General features: G+C 34.7%; 1 protein-coding gene across 1 annotated transcript in view; it reads right to left on the bottom strand.

Annotated features, from left to right (window-relative positions):
- LOC127867483 (inactive tyrosine-protein kinase transmembrane receptor ROR1-like) overlaps positions 1-7,665 on the bottom strand; it is a 255,390-nt gene extending 247,725 nt beyond the window's left edge. The window contains exon 1 of the mRNA XM_052408650.1: positions 7,396-7,665. The gene's annotated coding sequence lies outside the window, so the exon portion shown is untranslated. The remainder of the gene's footprint in view (positions 1-7,395) is intronic.
- Positions 7,666-13,274: the final 5,609 nt, after the last annotated feature.

The following is a 13,274-nucleotide window of genomic DNA, read 5'->3' as shown; positions in this document are numbered from 1 at the left end:
CTTTCAGATGATGTATATTTGTGTGATTCTTGGTTTTAATAAATAATTCTGAAACATTAATGCAGCTTACTGTTACATAATTGTTAACGTTATAATATAATGTTGGTTATCTGGTTTATCAAGTGGGAAAAAATGTTATTTATATAAAAATAAGCTTATTGAGACTTATGAAGGGACTTATTGTTATTTGTGTATAAAAATACTTCTCAAAGTAATAAAAATATAGTCATCGCCATTATTCTTTGATGTAGTAAGGTTCCTTAAATGATTGTCCTTATTAATAAAGTTGGAATAACCGGCGGTTTTCACACCGTGATAAAGTGGCAACAACTTTTTTTGGGCCAGTGAAACCCCAGAAAAGGGTTTTATTATGCAGTTTGTATTACCCGGTAATTTGTCTGCGGTATTGATTTTTACTGGACAATAAACTATTAAATGTTTCTTTTAATCCTCAATAGCTTATTTGTTGTTTGTTGAGATAAAGTATTTTTAATGCAAAATATGGATTCCTTGTGAAAAAAAACCATACAGATGGCAAGTTTCAACCAAATGAGACAAAACAAACAAATTAATTCAAATGGTAGCTAAATGATAAAAGTTATTTTGTTCAACGCACAAAGTCCGCAAAACGCACAGGTACTATGACCAAAATGCTCAGCAAAAAAATGACCAAAAAGTATATTTTCAACAAGTGAACAAATTGCATTACTTTTGAACCAGTTAAGATATTTTTTAAATTCAAACCAATTTAAAAACTGCAAATCAAGACTTACCGTCTGATTATGATCATTTTGCACATCAACATGTTTGAAAAAATTGCTGTGGTTGCTTAGTAAAAAGAACTTCATACCATAACATTTTTAAAATGAGGGCATATTTGGTCACCCATCTTGTTTTCCGTCCTCCTATCCGACACTTTTAGAAAAAAAATCAGAAAATCAATTAATAAAAAAATTCTGGCCTAAGGGTAAAACGTTGTCAAATCTTGTTCTGACAGCAAGACTAATCAGGGGCAACACTTTCCGCTTTTTCTTGTATATAAGGTTTAAAGGCAGTCTGTTCTTAATGAAAACCCATTTTAAGCAGAAAGAGTTATCCCTGATAAAATTAAGGGTCTGCAAACTGTGCTTATTAAGCTAATATGAGACGACACTTTACACTCATGCATTAAACGGTTAAGCCCAAGTCTCACTATTGCCGGTAGAGTTCATCCCCATTTGCTAACGCCGGTCCACTGGCAAGAACGGAGATGATTCGTAGAATTTTGTAAACGCTGTCACACTATTTCCCAGTGCAGTCCCGGTTGAGGTCGGTCAACAACCCAGCAGAGTCCTGGTCAACCCCAGACTAGCTAAAGTTTATCCGGTTGAAGCCCCGGTTGTCACCCGTAATGCCCAGGTGGAGCCCCGGTGAAAACCGGCAGCTTCCCGGCAGAGCCCCAGTATACCGTATCTCCATTGGCACTCAACGGGGCTATACCGGCATCAGAACCCGTCAGAGCTACGGCAACACCCCGGTCGTTGCTGTTAATGCCCAGACGGAGCCCCGGTGAAATTGCTGGTGGCGTCCCTGCAGTGCCCCGGATTACAGATGTACCGTAGCTATACCGAGGACTCTGCGGGCATTCACCGGGGCAACATCCGGGGCCTTGCCGTAGCTCTGCCGGTGTCTGTATGGGCCCCGGTGAAGCTATGGTGCTGTCCCGGTTACATCCCGGCTTTTGACGGTCTTCCCCGGTTCATCCCGGTGGAATCATAGTGAGACTGGGCCTTTAACCCCATATTCCCAGAGTGAGGCTCATAAGTAGATTATCCTGAGGCTATGGATACAGACTTTCCCTCTAGGCACAGTCAATAAAAGCTCCTTTTAGAAAAGCATGGATAGAAATTGATGCTGCATTTTCATACTAGTTATTCACTAAAACATACTATAATTTTGGGGTTATCTTCTTTTGAGCATGGGGGAGGGGGGAGGCTGAACGGTAACTAAAAACGAAACCCCTGTCGCCTAGATGAGAAGCAGATTTAGAATAACAACCACTTTGCTGACTTACTAGTTAAAACCTATTTATTTTAGCTTGTAAGTACCAAAAGACCTTAAGATTCTTGATTTTGTTTCTTGCCTAGAAGGTATCCTTGGCATCTTAGGGGAACATCTTGAGAACAAATTCCAAGTGACGTATGAATCCAGGCAGTTTCTCAAACCTGGGAACTCTCCTTTACTCAGCCTTGGCAGATAATATACATTCACATACCACTACAACTTATTAAAAGCTGTTATTTATTTCGGATCACTGTATAGATTTTGAAATTGCAAAATAGTTTTATTCTTTCATTTATCACTCACTTAAATATAAGGCCCAGGCCCATTCCCCTAGTATTGCAAACAAGAGGGCCAAGATGGCCCTAGTTTGCTCACCTGAGAGGAGTCGGTTCATTCAATCTTTACAAAATGTCAAACTTGACCTAGATATTGTCCAGACAAACATCCTGGTCAAGTTTCATCATTATTGAACCAAAACTCTGGCATATGGAATGTTTTTTTTTGTGTAAGATTTGACCCTATGACCTATATTTTGAGTTGACCCCCCCCCCTTACCAAACATCAAACTTTGATTACAAAAATAAATATTATATGACCAAGATTCATAAAATCTGAAACAAAATTGTGACCTCTAGAGTGTTTACAAGGATTTTGTATAATATAATGAAAATTTTGACAATTTAAGGGCAATTATTATGGCATTAATTATGTGATATATATAAAACCAATCTTTGTACCAAGTTTCATGATGATTGGGCAACAAATGTGATTTCTAGAGTGTTCACAAGCTTTTTTTACTATATAAATATAAGAAAACTGCCCCCCCCCAGGGCAGTCGAACTCAACTCTCATATCAAGGAAACAAATGTTCTAACCAAATTTCATGAAAATTGGGCCAAAAATGTGACTTCTAGAGTGTTCACATGTTATCACTATATACATATAGAGAAAAATGCCCCGCCCACTGACAGCCATGTTTTTTCACCGATCTAAACCATTTTCGAACTCGTCCGAGATATCAATTAAACCAATGTTTTGACTAATTTTCATAATGATTGGGCAAAAACTGTGACTTCTAGAGTGTTTACAAGGTTTCTCTATAGCCAAATTAGGAAAACTGCCCCCCCCGGCAGCCATGTTATTCATCTGACCGGAACCATTTTAGAACTCAACTCTCATATCAAAAAAACAAATGTTCTGACCAAATTTCATGAAAATTGGGCCAAAAATGTGACATCTAGAGTGTTCACATGTTTTCACTATGTACATATAGAGAAAAATGCCACGCCCACTGGCGGCCATGTTTTTTCACCGATCTGGACTATTTTCGAACTCGTCCTAGATATCAATAAAACCAATGTTTGACCAACTTTCATGATGATTGGGCAAAAATTGTGACTTCTAGAGTGCTTACAAGGTTTCTCTATAGCAAAATAAAGAAAACTGACCCCCACCTGGGCAGCCATGTTATTCAACTGACCGGAACCATTTTCAAACTCAACTCTCATATCAAAGAAACAAATGTTCTGACCAAATTTCATGAAAATTGGGCCAAAAATGTGACTTTTAGAGTGTTCACATGTCTTCCCTATATACATATAGAGAAAAATGCCCCGCTCACTGGCGGCCATGTTTTTTCACCGATCTGGACCATTTTTGAACTCGTTAGAGATATCAATAAAACTGATGTTTTGACCAACTTTCATGATGATTGGGCAAAAATTGTGACTTCGGAGTGTTTACAATGGTTCTCTATAGCCAAATAAGGAAAACTGCCCCAACGGACCGGAACCACTTTTGAACTCGACCAACATTAAGGCAAACATTTTGACAAAGTTACATGAAGATTGGGCATGAAATGTGACTTCTACAGTGTTTACAAGGTTTTTCTTTTTTTGACCTAGTGACCTAGTTTTTGACCTCGAGATATCATTGGGACAAATCTTCTGACCAAGTTTCATGAAGATCGGACATGAAATGTGGCCTCTAGAGTGTTTACAAACCAAATGTGGACGACGGACGGAAGACGGACAAAGACCGGTCACAAAAGCTCACCTGAGCAATCAGTTGAGCTGAAAAAACTTGTCTTAACTTAAATATTATATGTTCTTTTACAGAACGAAGACATCAATTTAAATGTATTTATTACATTTCATTTTCATTTTCCAACATTATTTTCCCATTTGCTGGATCACAATACTGGTAAATATAAATATATAGTTGTGTTTCTTTTGTGTATAGCCTAATATAATGAAATAAACCATTGGAATGTATGATCTGTAGTGTTTAAGATTGTTATGTAATTAATACAATTGTGAGACCTTATCCTTGCATTGTCAGCATCATTTCCCAAAACGTATCTGCAGTCTCATGTTTTTGCATTATTAATAGAATTGTGCGACTTAATCTTCCCAATTTACAGCATCAATTGCAGCAGCATCAAGGGACCATCCTGTCCAGCCAACCAATCAGAATTGATGAAAGTATTTTGACTCATCACATTCAAAATTTTAATCAATAAACCAACTGCTTAAGTAGCAAATCAGGACCTCTGAGAAAAAAAGGAGACAAAAAGGCGTTTGAGATGATCGTAAAGATGTAATAAAATAATCCGTAGGTAAATCAAGAAATCTTACAATTATAATATGACCGATATTAAAAATGCTTCTAACAAATAATTAAATCTAACCATTTTGCTTGTAGTTGGTTGTACTTAATATCCTTGTTTCTAGTTTATACAATCTTTGTTTATAAGAGCTACACAGTTGAACAATTAATCCATGACCAAAATTATGAACTACAGATACCCTAATTCATGAATAAAATTAGTGATGATTCCTGGTCATGAGCTAAAAATTAAAGATATGCAGTATATCTTGGTTAAACCTATATTATTTTTACCTTGATTGTATCATAAGCCTAACAATAACTCTTTTTTAGACCATGAAAGTATGTTGTTCTTATTTTATGTTTAAAATTATCTTAATGGCTTTGGAATCAATCTGACAAATATTTTGACTAAAACATATCTAAGGTGTAGTTTCCTATGCCAAATAGTAATATGATTAATTTAATTGGATTTATATGCATTTTGCACTGGTCATTAAATATACAAGGTCTGCATGCAGTGTGCAAGAAACTGCATGATAATTTCTTAAAAAACTGCAAGATTTTCATATACATTCATATTATTAAACAAGTATAATTTGTCTGTTCAAAGATGCTGACATAAGAGTTTATTGAATTTTGTTCACTTGTTATTTTAACATGACATAATAAGTGAACCAATCTGGTGCAAATAATAGTTGTATGTATTTTATGATTACAGAAAATAAATGGTCGGTACGTAATTCCTTATGCTTAAATAATGTCTTTACACAAAAATAAGTTAATGCTTTTTGGCAGTTTTTATGGTATTGTTATCGTGGATTTTACCCTGCCTAAAAAAGGTCAAACAATTATTATACTCTTCCTGTTTTTTTAATTAAATGCTAGTATACATTGTTTTGGTTGTACCTATATTGTCTGCTGATACCTTTTGTACTATTGAATGTACTGTGCCAACATAATGACAATGATACAAAGGACTTGGTCAGAGACTTTGTTTTTTTTTGTCAATAAATGTATAAACTTGACAGATTTAAACACCAGGGCAAAAAAGCTTTTGTAAAATATATAAAATAGACAATTTTTTACCGAAGAAAGTACAATAAGTTGCCCCAAACATTATGAATGAACATGTTTTTAGAATGAGTTTGCGTCTAGGTCTCAGTTCTTTTATTTTCATAATCTGTAAAAAAAAATTGGAAAATGGTCATTTTTACAATCTGTTTACAAGTCCCTTCAGCTAAATTCAACTATGAATTGAAATTGGTGTTATCATACTTTTGTATGCATTTTTTTCAACAAAACACATGCATGCTGAAAGGCTTATTTCATCCAAAGTACTAAAAGACTTTTAATAATATTATTAACCTGAATACAATAATCAAATCTATTAAATGTACCAGCAATCTAAATAAAATTTCATGTCATTACAAGTAAAAACACTACTTGCATAACTGATGACTTACACAAGACATAAGATCTCATGTTGTTCTGCTTTTAAGGCATTTTGTTTCAACCACAACTTTGAGTCTTTTATCTTGAAACATTCCAGAATTACTCCCACCCTCTACGCTGTAATTATGCCTTCCTAGTTTTCAAACAGAAAAAAGCAGGTTTTGAGGGGTGGCAAGACTTTCTTTGTTGTTTGGAAATCAAAAGATAATGTTATGCTAGTATGTTGCTATAAAACTGTATTGTGGACCATCATAAACATTCTTCTCTACTGGTCCTTAGGTATTTATACATTGCTTTGACCTTTCAGCATGCTTGGAATTATGGATTCAATGCATGCTTGGAATTATGGATTCAAACTATGTTGTAGACTGATGCAAATTTTTGTGTCATTCAACAAATATCATATGTATGTTTAAGGGGCCTTTTCATGTTTTGGTAAATTGACAAACTTTAAAAAAGTTGTTTCAGATTCGCATATTTTCTTTGTAGTTATGATATTTGTGAGGAAACAGTAAAACTGAACATTTACCGTGCTCTAAAATAGCCATTATATGCATCTTTTGACGATTAATAAACCTGAAAATTATAAAGCGTTGCAACAAGAAACAATTGACTAATTTGGAGAGTTCTGTTGTTTGTCCGTATATTTTGTGAAACTACGAGGATTGCTTACATAAAGTATAAAATACATCATTCATTGTATGAGGAAGGATGATCGAGTGGTCTAAGAGGTAGACTTTTTACTCCAGGGGTCAGTGGTTCGAGCCTTGCTGAGGGTTACTTTTTTTCTTTTCTTTTTTAAATTTTATTCTTGATTTTTACTGGAGCTTTTTTAGATCCAATGTTTAAATTTATCAATATAAAGCATTTAATGAAAAACTTCAAAACAAGCCAAAATCAGTGAAAAGGCCCCTTTAATTTGCCCCTATTGAGGTCTTTGTATACTGTACTTTCCATTCCGATGTCTCAACACACAAGGACATGTAACTTGGTATAATAAAACAAAACAAGAACAAACAAACAAGAATCGTCTTTCTTTACATTGCTGACAGTTGTAAATTGTGTTCCCTGGGAAGAACATGTGTCTACCTGTTTTGTTCATTATGTATCAGTATTATCATTGTAGCGAAGTGAGTTACCCAGTTGTAGTATCCATTTCCTTTGAATACAAAATCAGTTTGTTTTAAAACAGAAACAAATGCCTGACATGTTAAAAGCACTATACATAACATAAAATGAAACGATAAACACATTATACAGCAAATGTATAGAAAAATAAAATATACCCACCTGGGACAACTTTCCGTGGTATTTCAGTTACATCCACATTAAACGGTCAACTGTTTGTCACTTTTTTTTATGCACCAATTTTGTTTCAAACAGTTTCACAAAAAGATAACGTGCTGTGTTTACTCTAAACGCACATTCCCAACAAATAGAGCAATTGCTCTCTTTTCCTACCTGAATCGGACTAATGAGATAAGATTTGTTTAACTAATACCAATCAATTTAGCTAATTAAAGCACACGGAGGATTTTGCCTTCCCGCAAGTCACCGTGCTCTGTATTGCCTCACTGTTGATCAGAAACTGCGAGCAGCTTGTGAGCGTTTTCAAGACGTTGCCTGCCTAGCAAGGCTAGCAATGGGAGGGGTGAGGTTTTTCCTTTGTAGACCGATTCCAATGCAGGGTTACCAGGGTGTTGAAAGAGTGTTGTATGCTCGAGAACCTGCATTTCAACGGGACATGAACAACAATGGTTAACAGGCATGTTTATTGTGGAACGTTAACAAACAATTAGTAAATAATTAAGAATGTGGTGAATGTCATTGGCCATGCTAAACATGGTTGTATTGCAGTAATTGTCTGTTTGATGAATGAATATAATTTATATTGCCTGCTTTGGAGAAATACACGTAAACATGGATTCGTACTTTTGGTTTGTTCTACATTTCTTTCTAATGGATATATTTATATTAACAAGTTCATATATACATTTCAAAATAAAAAAATTATACACGAATGTAAAACAACACAGTACTTATATATATCGAGAGACGTTTATACCGTTATGAATGCTAGTAATAAAGATGAATTTTGTTTTGCTTGAAAGGCATGTGTACGAATAACGTCATGTTAGGGGTGGAAACGAACTCTTGTTTTCTTATGATGATCACTCCATTTTCAAAAAGCTCACAAAAACTTCTTAATTAATCTGCATCATCAACAACCACTATATGAATCCCAATAAAAGTGAAAACAAAGCCCATTTTCCCTATAACGGTGACATACCCGATTTCTTTATAAAAACAGAATTCAGTCTTATACCAAAGGACTTAATATTGATTCTCCGCATCATTTTCCCATTACTTTCAACATGTTACAAAATGTCAACATCAATGTCAGCGTCTCTTGTGTCGATCAAATGAGGCGACAACAAAGATTTGGTTTAGACACGGGTTTGCGGATCATCAGTTTTTATTGATAGCCATGTGACGCGTTCCCTTCCAGATGAAGTTTTGTTATTGAGTCTTTTGTGTTTGTGTGAATTTATTCAATAATTATTTCATCTAAATACGCAGCCGTATTAATAATAACAATGAGTGCATTTCCAGTTGCATCAGCAGGAGATCATTTTCATCTTCATTTTAAGGTAACTGAATTGACGCAAATGACCACGTTTCATACATTAAGGCACAGGACTTAAGACAGGTTTAAAACAAACACCAATAAATAAAACTTTGTTCACCGCCTTGAAACGGTCAAAGCAAATCTTTATTCTTTAGCAATCATCTTTATATAACATCGGGTCAGCCTTTTATGAATTCTATTTTTCAACATTTGAATTATTAATGAATCTGGTTCAAGCGGCAGACTAAACATAATAGCCTGACCGTAATTTTGAATTAATATTGCTTGATTGCATAACATAAGGTTTCAATCGACCTTCACCATATGTTGCATCCAAGAAAGCAGCGCGATTCCTTGACTTGATGTCGTCCAAATGTTCTCTCTTGAATGTTATAGTTCAATTTCAGTCAACTGTTGCATAAGAATTATATGTGAAATAATAAAACAGAACAGAAATCTTTAAATACTTTGTATCGATTAGCCAATTTACTCTTGCCCATCATTGTTAATTAAATTGCATTGAAAATCAATTATCGATGCAATGCTCCACTTTATGGCATTGTGTTTTGCAGATACATGTAGTTTATTACCTAAATGCGAAGTTTATTCAATTTCTGTTAACTGAACACAGTTTGTATTGCATAGTAATTCTGCAAACTAATAAAAATGAATTGTTTTCATAATGTATTTTATGTGTTGAGTTTTAGACACGTCAGTAATTTCCATAAAGGCTAAACAATACAAATATTATCACGGGTACACTTTAGTTGCAGTTTATTGAATTGTTAATATTCTGCATACTGGGTAAAATAAATATGTGTAAAACTGTGTTCAAAATATATTTCCACTCCGCCATACCAATTAAATTGAAAGCTAAATACCTACCAAAATATTAGAGAGCTTAACAAAACTGCATTTGTGCCCCATAACCAGTGAAACTGTATTATGCTTAAGCTTCACATTCCAACTGGACAAAATCAGATGGCATACATAAAAAAGAAGCCGCATAATGATAAACAACATTTTTAAATGCAAGTGTTGGTGTTCACTTAATGGATTTAGAAACATAACAAGGGCGATTGCACGTTTTTAGCGACAATGTAGATGGTAAAAAGTAAATGCAATTCTGGCAAAATTGTTGTTCACGGAGGATACAATGATGAGAATGTTGTGTGCAGAACTAATCCACAAACGATGTAAAAAAATAAGTTTTTTCCCCAAAACACATTCAAATAATAATCGGACATGAGCATGCCCATATGTGATCGGATTCCTGTTTAAACAAAATATATTACATAATTTATTTCATTAATTTCAAATTTACCCTCAATAGATTTCGCTTCCAGAAACATGTGCATAACGCATCAATTTCACGATTCACACTCTTTTGGGTATCGTATTCTGCATGACAGTGTTTGCATTTGCAATTTCCTTTCGATAATGTATTAGCACATGTAACAGAGTCGGATGTGTACTTTGAGCATCAGACAATCCCAATATTAACGATATCGGTGGGATTGTGTCCATGAAAAATTGCCTGAACTCTGCTCCCATTATGCGCAGTTTTATGATTCATATCCGAATTCAATATCGGATAGCTGGGAGTCAAAGATCAACTGCAGGAAAATTGTATCATTTCCCGATTGGATCGCAAGACTGCCCTCTTATGGTCATTCAAAAGCTGTACGGTGTAATCATTTCCAATACTAGAGTGGAACCTTTATCCAAGAAACGCCACTACATAGGCGCTTTGCCGTTTACAAAAGCCATCCGTATTTTTCATAGAACGAGCTGACAATTCCTTATGCCTACGAGCTGACAATTCCTTATGCCTACGTCTGTTAAATCTGGTTAAACGACAATTAAAAAGGTCATACATTCAAACAAGATGCATATGCGAAAAAGCAAAATAGCACTCCTGATTTGAAAAAAAAAGTCAAAGCAATGGTTCGTTTCTGAATATTGATAAATTAGATCGGTATAGATTAAAATTTTAAAGCGTTTTCAACCCTTTTAAATGTTACTTTAGAAAATACGTTCATGACCTAATAAGGAGTTAATATGAGACTTGTGGGTGTTCCAGTGTTTTCAAAAAATGTCAACAAAAAGCCACCGTCTTCATTATATAGATGCTGATGCTAACATAAAAATTGGATCTCTCTGAAAATAAAGAATATGTAGTATTATTTTTAAGTAAATGTTAACCATTAATTACTTAGTTTGATCAACATGGTACTATATTATGTCTGGTTTTTCCATAGCCAAAATTTCAACGCCAGATGTGGTCTAGTAACATAGACTTAACGAGGTACAAAATGCTGTTTTTTTGTGTGACAATCTTTTTTGCGTCAATGTGAATTTCCCGAAAAGATATGCGAACATTAACGAGCGAAGGCGAGACTGGCTTCAGACACTCTGGATCAGCAGACGATTTATTTCCGAGATAGCCGATGTATCACGATTGTGGCTTCAGAATGCTCATCAGAACTACGGCGTGCTTCCGACGCTTTCCGAAGCCAATCTCGCGTTCGCTCGTAAGTGTTCGGATATAGTCGCAGGAAATTCACATGCAATATATTGTCAAAAAACAACAACAAAAAACGACCGTTTTATTTCTCGTTAAATCTATGTTACCGTACCACATCCAGCGTTAAATGTTGGCTATTGCTATAAGGAACACTGGTTTGTTTATGGTTTAACTTTATTTCACGAAATATTTTAATCAATATTATTTGATTTTGAGTCTTTATGTGGCTTTGAAATTAAAAAAGAAGTCATGAGATCGACATGGCATTAGCTAATACTCATCCCGATAAACTTTTACCACACTCTTCAAGATTTGACATTCTGATGCGGTTGTAAGGCACCATTAACGTTAACCTTTATGAAAAAAATGTTTTAAAAGGTTGTTAAAAAGTGTAATGATGCAACATTCAAGGTATTCATTTGTATTGTTTTTCAAAAGTTTTACACACATAATTGTCATAATTTTTTATGCAAAGCTTTAACCGATTTAGTTAGTTTTTACTTATATTTCAAGTTTATACACTTCATCTTAGTGTCATCTTGGGCAACCCTGGCATAAATTGTTTATTTAAAGCTATGTTCACATACCTTACTTTCTTTGTTAAAATATGTTTATAGGTGCCCACCATTTTGTCAGCTCCATATTCATTAGTCATCGTATGAATTTAAATCCCAGTTGTACAAAAACAGCAATTTTTATGTTTGGTTCATGCACAAGCATCTGTTTCCCAATCTTCTGGTAAGCATGTTGTGAAAAGCAATATTTCAGTAAGCATACTTTCTAGCAGAATTTTAAACATCAATAGATTTCATGTGAATTTTATGTCCATACATTATCTGAGAATTCGCATTTTGTGATAAATCTTTATTGCTCAACATCCTTCAAAAGATTGCTTGAATTTTAAACATGTTTATAGGCGAGAAGTATACTTGCAATAATTATTGGAAGGCATCTGGAGGATTGCCTCCGTTGATAGGCAAACGTTTATGGGTCTGCGAATACTTATTAAATTTCACGTAAGAAGATACAGTAATACAAAAGGCAATTGTGATATTTTTTCAACGCTTTCTAATTACAACATCTGAATATACGGAAGTATATTTTTTCTGAAAATAATAATGCATTTTCCTTTGAAATCGCATTGAGCTTTGCGGCATTATATATCTTGTCGCGAAATTTATCAGTAAGCTCACGTACAGAGACATGTTTGTGAAACATGATTTGATCTTATATCAATCTCTTATAAATGTAGCCATCTATGATTTTACTGATGTATGTGTGGGGCAGTTATAATCCTGAAGAAATTCGTATGCGGAATCAGTTATGATTTTCATAATGTCTGTGAAAGCAACCGGCTGTGGTCCCTTCAATGAGTCTGTTGTGTCCTTTCAAAGGTATGTGAAGAGATCCCACAACTCTCAAATAAGTCCACTTTGGTTTTACAGAGGTCCCTATGGAGATCAGAGCGATCCTACAAAATTTCCGTAAGGAATCAAAATTGATCTTACAGAGGTTTATAAGAAATCAGCTGTGGTTCTATCGAGTTCTATATTGGGTCCAGAAGAGATTTATGTAGGATCACTTCTGGTTCCAATATAGACCTCTGTATGACCACAGCTGATTCCTTATAGATATCACTTCTAATACCCGCACATACCTATGTAAGGTCATTGCTGGTAGTTTTGTTTCTTTGAATGAATGAAATCGACCATTGCCGCTGTTATCCATTAAGCGTCCGTTCCCCCGGAGTTCCTATTTGTGATCGTCCTGTGCAAAGAACCAGCTTGTGATGTTCTATCAAATGATTTGCACGAATCCAGTTAATTACTATCAGAAATCTGTTGAGAAAGCTATATAACTGTATCTTAATTCCAGCAACAATTACCAATTTGGATCTTTTTAAAATGTAAGTGTACTTTTGATGTTGGAAATATCTTATACTTGGTGATGGTATAAACATGGGAGGTTTGGGAAATTATACCTTTTTGGAAGGGGTGGGATATCATAAATGGA

This window comes from Dreissena polymorpha, chromosome 2, assembly GCF_020536995.1.
Source record: "Dreissena polymorpha isolate Duluth1 chromosome 2, UMN_Dpol_1.0, whole genome shotgun sequence".
Taxonomy (NCBI): domain Eukaryota; kingdom Metazoa; phylum Mollusca; class Bivalvia; order Myida; family Dreissenidae; genus Dreissena; species Dreissena polymorpha.
The sequence above is the reverse complement of the archived record's forward strand: the minus strand, read 5'-3'. Positions and strand labels throughout refer to the sequence as shown.